This window comes from Nematolebias whitei, chromosome 6 (genome assembly GCF_014905685.2).
Source record: "Nematolebias whitei isolate Nwh7 chromosome 6, NemWhi1, whole genome shotgun sequence".
NCBI classification, from domain to species: Eukaryota; Metazoa; Chordata; class Actinopteri; order Cyprinodontiformes; family Rivulidae; genus Nematolebias; species Nematolebias whitei.
Genome location: NC_056503.1, coordinates 9,741,993 through 9,750,354, shown reverse-complemented (window position 1 = coordinate 9,750,354; position 8,362 = coordinate 9,741,993). Strand labels below are relative to the sequence as shown.

Genomic DNA, 8,362 nt, shown 5'->3' with positions numbered 1-8,362 from the left:
CTCACCAGCTTAGCGAGCTTAGTGCAGGCAGTTGTTGACCAGAGGGTTGATCATAAACATATATACATGGTTAGGAGGATGCTTGAGAGAAGTGCAGCGCTACATCTGTAGCTTAGCAGTAACTGTGACGTTGTAAGACACTGCAGGTGTAAGAGACGCTGTGTGTTAAGATGCATTAAAGTTTAAATGTCTTTAAAACCCCACACCTTATTGTCCTCAAGCTTTGTGAGCAACATTCTTTAGATGAGTAGTGTTGAACACAAGTAAAAAAGTCGAGTGGTGATGTTTTTTATTTCTCTATAAACACAAATAGTGCTGACCTGACGCTCTGTATTAAAGTGCATTAAAGTTAAAATGTCTTTAAAACCCATAGCTGAATAAACTTGGTGAGAAACATGTTTTAAATAATAATAATAATAATAATAATAATAATAATAATAATAATGATAATAATAATGTTATCACATTGTCATCATTGTATGTTTCTATACAATGGCAAAATTACTCTCTGCATTTAACCCATCCACCACCAGGTGGTGCAGTGGGCAGCTATTGAGGGTGCCCGGGGGACATTTGGGGGATAAGGTGTGCTGCCCAGAAACACCACAAGGTATGCAGTGACCGGGGATTGAACCTGGGACTTTCGGGTCCCGAGCCGGCTGCCCTGCCTCTACACCATGTCGACCCCCATAAATGGAATTAAAGTAAGGAAAACTAGATGAAATGTTGCTTTTCTGTACACTAGTGTACACTTTTTTGCACAATGGTGTGCGTGCATGCGCGTGAGCGCACACACACTATAGTGTCCCCCACCCCCCCACACATTACAGATGCTTCTGATGCCCATGGCTCCACCCCATCAACAAAACCGAGCGCCTTGCCTACCGAACCCCCACCCCCCAATCAACAACTATCAGTATTGATGTAGCGCGGGGTACAATACAAGGGCGCTAGTAAAAATGCTACTGACGTACCACTCCGCATCCCCAACCCCTCAATAAAAACCGGCAGCAATGTGGCGCTAAGCTAGCATGTGGGGAACACAGACAGGACGTCCTCCTTCATCCCCCACCCCCGTTGACAACAATAAAATACCAAGGAAAACATTGTTAAGGATTCTTCATTTGTACAGTATATGGTGATGTACCCTGCATAACTGCATTAACCTATATTGCACAATACAACTGTACATTTTTTGTCATTACCTTACTCTGATGACTTGCTCTGAATGGAATCAGCCATGGACAGTAACTGCTGATAGGCAGCCTCAAGCCCGTTTCTAAATGATCATCAGTCACAGTGGAATGGTATTTGGACTTAATAATTTTCAGGTGGGAAAAGGCTGACTTACAGAAATAAGTGTAGCCGAATAATGCAAAGGGAGGAAACAAATTACCTCATGTTGGGGTACTTTTCCTCTGTGAGTAAATTCCAGAACTGTCCATTAGCCCTGGCCTTGAGCTGAATGTCAGCTTGTAGTGTCAACATCTTATCCTCTACTCCAGTAAAGTTTAAGAGAAACAGTGTTTCCAACTTTGATGTCAGTGACGCAACCTCAGCATCTTCCTGAAAAGGGTAACACATGAATGTAGCAACTGGCTCCAGTATAACAAGTCTCAAAAGTGTTTGTCAGTCTCTGACAGACAGTTCTCAATCTGCTCTGTGTAGCATGCACTGTCAATTTTCACACATGCCTCCCCGTTCATCTCAAGCTCTGAGGTTCTTGAAGTTAGCCAAATCATGTCACTGCAGCTTTGAGGCAGAATGTTGCACTGAACTGACAGTATGGTTTTGTCTTTTCCTTGCAGCTATACATTAAGGTAATTCAACATGTTGGTCAAATCAGTTAAAAATGCTAAATTGAAGTCTAACTAGACAACTCGGTAGCTCACTAGTTTTTGCACAGTTGTGGTGACCGATCGATGTATTGGGCACCCCTGGTATAGAGTATTGAAACTCACCAAGATAAATCAAAACAACTCCATTTAATTTTCTGTGTTTTTTATCTTTTTTCATGAATTTGAGTGTTTATGGCTTAAAACCAAACACTGAACTGAACCAGGTTCATCCTCACACATCATGACTTATAGCATACCTAAAAAACGATCAAACAACCTCAGTCCAATGTAAACTGTAATGTTTCCAACTTTTTTACACGTAGATGTAAACATGCATCTTTGACTGCATGCTTACAAGATGCACTGACAGTTGAGGTGTATAAAATGCATGTGAATAGTCTAAAGGGCACTTCCAGTCTCACTGAGAAAAATAATGAGATGATAGTGTCTGACACGAAAGTGTCTGATAAGCATATTAATTCAGAACAAGTCGTGTGATGATTCCTCAGGTCAACAAGGTGTAGACAATGACACATGCCCATAAATTGCTGTATTAAATGTTCATAACTGTGGGACAAAAGTAGCATTTGCACTACAGGGTGTTGTTATGAGTGAAAGAATAAGGAGAGTGTTTTCGGGTATCACACTGACCTGTTGGCGCACAGCATTGTCAGTGTCATGACGTTAAAGGCCTCACCACACTGGGGTTCTTTGCAGTCAGAGATTTTCAGACGGATCTGCCTGACAGGCCAGGCATTTCACAGTCGTCTCTGGGCCGTGCCATGCTAGCTGTATGGGATGTTCTCATCTGTATGATGCCCAGATATATCAAATTCCCGTACACCTCTGCTGAAATGCACCATCAAGGGACTCACAGAGACTCATTTTCTTAACATCAACTATTTGATCAATAAGTTTCTAAGGCCTACCATGTGCTGCCAATTGTTTATAGTAATTATGTTATTAAACACACATTTAAAGTTGGAAATGCCTCAGTCTCAGAAGTGAGATCTACACCCCCAGATCACTTCATTAATTTACAATAATAGTGTGTAATTCATGCACAGTAAATGGAGTCTAAAGATATGGAATGAGAAACAATTGGCACCCATTCTTTGCTTTACTCTCACCTTAATGTCTGACCATTTAACCTTTTTATTACTTCTGTTGGTGTGCACTGCTCTGAGAACGGCAGGGTCACACACACCTTCACTCCTCTTTACGCATGTAGCAGATCCTAAAGAACAGTATACTAAATACGTTTTTATGTCCCACTACCTTATTAAGGAGTGTTTCTGACTCACATCCCATAAAATCCCTTATTTTCCTACATTTAGAAAATTTTTTGATTGTGCAAAGGGGAGAATTATGCATGCGGTACATATTTGCATCTACTCGCATCTTTAAATAGAGGTGAGTAGATGGGGAGGAGTTTTATGTACACTGTTTCATTTCCGTTGGGGTGTATGAAGAAATGGTGCACAGAAACACATGCACGGACACTGATATATATGAATACCTCGGTGTGCACATAATTTTCACATTGCACTCTTTTATGCTTGTGGCCCCAGAAGTCTGCAAAGTACAATTCCCTAATTCAACAAACTTTAATTTACAAATACTAATGTAAGCAAAGAACAGTGAAATAAACAGACCTATCAAACTAAACATAGTCAGGCTTTAGAATCTTGACCAAACAATATGCAGTGGTATCAGTCATTTAAATAAATCATCAAGTCTTCCTGTCGTCCAATAATATAAGTGATTAATGAAGCAAAGGTTTGTTGGGTTGTACCTTTCAGCCTCATGTGCAGCTGCTTATGTCTCCTCCTCATGTTCCTTCATCACTTGTTGGTGATGAAGGAACATGAGGGACATGGAATATGGTGATGAAGTTGATGAAGGCAAGCACTCAGCTTTAACTCTCATTGGGTGCACTTATTCTTAATTCACCAACACATGACCTGGGGTGCCATCTACCAAAGAGTGTGCAGCTTTCATACTGAAAGTTGGTAAGAGCTGCTGCCTCTCAACAAGAAAGTCACCAGAGCAAATCCTGGCCAGGGGGCCATTCTGGGTGGAGTTTGCGTGTTCTCTCTGTGCATACGTGGGTTTTCTCCAGGTACACCAGTTTCCTCCCACAAACCAAAAACATGCATGTTTGGCTAACTGGCAACTCTAAAATTTCCCTAGATGTGAGTAAGAGTGAATGGTTGTTTGTCTCTATGTCCCTGTGATGGACTGGAGACCTGTCCAGGGTGTCCCCCACCTCTCGTATAGTGACTGCCAAATATGGGCACTAGTTACCCCTATGACCCAAAAAGGAAAAAGTGGGTAAAAGTTAACGGATGCCTACATGTGCACAAAAATATTCAGATTTATCAAACCATGCGCACACGTTTCTGTGCACCTTTCCTTCATACCTCCTGACAAACGTGGAACTGAGCGCACATGAGACACCTCTCCTGATGCTCCGCCTTTTAATTATGCAGCTAGATGTAAATATGTCCTGCATGTGCGATGCTCCTCTCTACATGATCAGAAACCATGTTTAGGTGCAAGAAAACTAGGAGTTTCATAAAACATAAATCGGAGATGCTTTTAAATAAGTAGTGGGGATTCAAAACATATGTGGCGCACATGCACTATGAGGACTGATTGTGTATGTGTGTGAAGCTGCAGTTATCATTTCATTAGATGAACAGAGATCTGCTGGCGGCACACTTCTGAGGCTGAGGCATTTTCAACTTTATGCATGTATATAATAAAGTCATAAAAAACACAGAGGTACTCGAGCTCAGTAGAATTTAGAGGTTTGTTTGTTAAATAGACCATGTCAATAGTTGCTGAACATCAACAGAGTGTTTCAAAAGTGTAGGGGAATTTGATACAGTATATCTGAGTATTATATAGGTGAGGCAGTCCCATACAGCTAACATGGCATGGCCTAGGGGTGATTGTAAAATACACTATCAGTACTATCAGTATTTGGTCAATGTGATCCCCGGAAATATGCTGACTGCCAATTCTTCTATCGGTGATGTCTTTCAGCTGTGCTACAGCTGCTATTCTTTCACAATTACACACAACTTTACACAACTATTTATGGACCTATAAGATTGTCTGCACCTTGTTGACTGTAGAAATCATCACAGGTGAGGTATTATGATTTAATTTGCTCACCAGACCCCATTTTCTCCTTTGTGAGAATGGAAGTTTCCCTTAGACAATTAACACATTTTATGTGCCTCATCTGTCTTGTGTGCCTCACTGGCCATGGATGTAGGTTTACATCCTTACAAGTGACCAAAAATGTTTGAAATTTTGCAGCTTACTTTGGAGTAAAGTTGTTTTGATCATTTTAGTTGTGTTGTATGTTATATTGAAGTTAAATCTCATTTAATTTCATCATTCTGCTTTAAACCATAAATGCTCAAACTCATGAGAAAGTGGTAATTGGTAAATGGACTGTACTTATATAGCGCCTTTCTAACTTACCAAGATACTCAAAATGTTTTACACAACAATCTGTGCCCTCATTTACACATTCATACAGCACTCTACTAGATCTCTACAAAGAACAATCAGTATTTTATCACATTCATACACCGATGGGACACACGGCACTGAGGGTTGGACCCAACAGCGAAAATAGTCCGACGGAGCGCATCAAAGATGGGCCACACTTTGACTTCTACACCCTCCTTTGCACAATATGAAATTATTGCAAGTGCTGCACTAAGCTGACTGGTCATTTTATTAAAATTAAGCCACACTTTTGATTGCGGCCACTCACTCTCCATGTATGGGAACACTTCCGGTGGATTCTTCTCTGATGGTTTTCGGCGGGCGGCTTCTACTTACAGTTGGCGAACTAGGCATCGAAAGTAGGAATCAAAATTAAATATTTCGAACGATTCCGGGAAAACCGGACAGTTAGTCTTGGTTCTAGTCGATCCTCGATCCTCAATGCCCAACCCTACACATCGGAGACCATGAAGGGTTCAGTGTCTTGCCCAGGGACACTTCAGCATGTGACTGCTGCTGGAATCGAACCCCCAACTCTCCCACTGGAGGATGACTGCTCTAACCACTCTGCCACAGCTGCCCCCATTGTCATGTCTAAATGCCCCCTGGATGTAGGAAACTGAATGGTGTCATATTTCAGCATATTTAGGTGAGTTTCAGCACTTTTTTATTTGATACTGTGGACTGAAAAAGTGTGCACGGTGGTAAGCACATTCTCCAGGCAAGTCAGAAATTATCAAATATCTATGCACCCTTTCGTGGAACCTGGCACATGCAACCTTTTCGTGCGTATGCACTGTTCATACATGAGACCTCTGGACATGAAATTTGATTGGGGGTGGAGGGTGTTGTACTGAAACAACCTTGTATTACCAAGATGGTCGAGTTTTCCTTCTAGAAGCTGGATCTGATGTGATCTACTATGGACCAACTATTGACATGTTATTGGACATAGTTGGGAATTGACATGTGTCATGCGGTCATATCTATGAAATTACGATAAGTCACACTCAAATATGTAAAAGTATTTTTGTGAAAGGCACGATATGGCACATCTCTGTTAGTAATGCTATCTGAAAATACCAAAAAAGTATAAGCTAATAAAGTTTTTCTATTCCATCCATTTTTACATTAGAGAAGAAACTGAGGCATAGAGGGCAAGAGGTAGCAGGTATTCTCTAAAAACCTGTCAAATTAATGGATAAGGAGATTAGCTTTGTCGTTTTGTCAGGAGGATAAAAGAACAAGGACGGACTCTGGTTTTAAGATGTTCTTCCCTCTGTAATCAGAGGCAAGGGGGAAGAAGAGGGATTTGGGAAGGCATTTAAAATATGTTTTCTCCGTAAAAAGTAAAGAAGGACACAGATGAGGAATTGGTGCACTGCTTATTATCTGAGAAAAAAGTGTTTGAGATGGAAAAAAACAAGACAACATAGAGAAGATGGAAATTTTTATTTTTTATTCATGCAATTTCACTTTTATACACTTCATTTGATGAATTTAACTTTTAAATATTTACTGGTGCTGTCATCTCAGATTGTTCTTGTAGGAAACTGAGACTACAATATGGTGATTATTTGAACTAAAGGAGCCCAAATTAGTTGCAACTCATCTTGAGCTACTGCACAACAATAACATCATCAACACCATGCACTAAGGAGTTATGGAGGACACATTTAGATCTTTAAAATAGAAAGAGGTGTAGAACTAATGCTTAATATACTTTAAAAGCAAAAAATGTAAATTTGAAATTAAAAATGTAATTTATTTTATCCTTTTTTTAAAGTCACCAGTTTACTTTTGTGCCCACATAATTTTAAATTTCTCATTTAGTGAACAGTTTAAATTTATAGGAAAATGGTGTTTTTCTGAAGTTTGTGTGAGAGAAGTGTAAGAAATCTACTCCTCCAGTCAACTAAACCCAAATTATGCTTCAGTCAATGAACCTCTGAGTTGGAAAGCCTTCCATTTTTGTTTGTTCTGTGTTATAGCAATTAAAATATTGTCTATTTGTAATTTATTTCAACCCAGAGGAAGAAAACTCTAATCCTAATTTTCAATTTGTCATAAATTAAGGGAAATGGGTAAATTTAAATAACCACGTAAACAACTGTGTTTAAAGTTAGTTCAAATGACCAACATTTGATTATGAATGTCTTCATAAAATGTAAAAAAAAAAAAAAAAGCACATTTTCCAACTGTTGGACATTTACTTCATTTGCAAAGCATTTAGAAAAAAATTAAACTGAAAATAATAATAATAATAATAATAATTTCCGACTTTGAATGTTGTCAAGTAGACATTAAACCTGTTAAAAAAAGGATTCAAAGGAAGCACAAAGAATCTGTGCTACGGTACAGATCTCAGTCAACACTCCCTCCTCATTAATCTAATTTAATACAGTTTTAATCCTGCAGAAGATCAGGGGCTTGGACATGCTTCTGAATCTGAATCCCCCAAACACTTGTTCACATATGGTAGATTATTTCAGCCCCTCGGAGGCAGTTCTAAGATTATGTGGAACAATCTGGTGAGTGCGTTACTGCTTGTGTTGGTGCTGTTGTTAGTCCCATGGCATTTCTTTGTTATAGGTATAAGACAAAAGTCAAAACAGACTTTTCTGTTTTTCTAGTGAAGCAAAATATTAAGGTAGTCCGTAGCCGCCATAGTTTGAAATATTTATTTTTATTAATTGTATTCTGTCTATCTTGACTTGGGCTATATCTCATCACACCTGACTTTTGACTGTAGGAGGAAGCACCTAGAGGAAATTGTGGTAGAAAAACTTGAACTTGAAATAAACTCTGGCCTGTCAGATGACAGAATCTCATAACCATATACTGGAGCAGGTGCTGCCCTTCAGTCTAAACTAATGAAAATGTAAAGTCGCAATGAAGCCTTGACCTAAATGCACCTTCATAGTTTTCAAAACTGAGTAAACTACAAACAACTTTCTTTCTTATCTCTCCTTCTCAGACTCTCGTAGCTTCTTTTT

The 8,362-nt window shown here is 39.4% G+C and overlaps 1 protein-coding gene across 1 annotated transcript in view; it reads left to right on the top strand.

Moving 5' to 3' along the window:
• The window catches only part of pdgfd (platelet derived growth factor d), an 88,625-nt gene that overhangs the window by 51,263 nt on the left and 29,000 nt on the right, over nt 1-8,362 (top strand). The gene's annotated exons all lie outside the window — the stretch shown is intronic.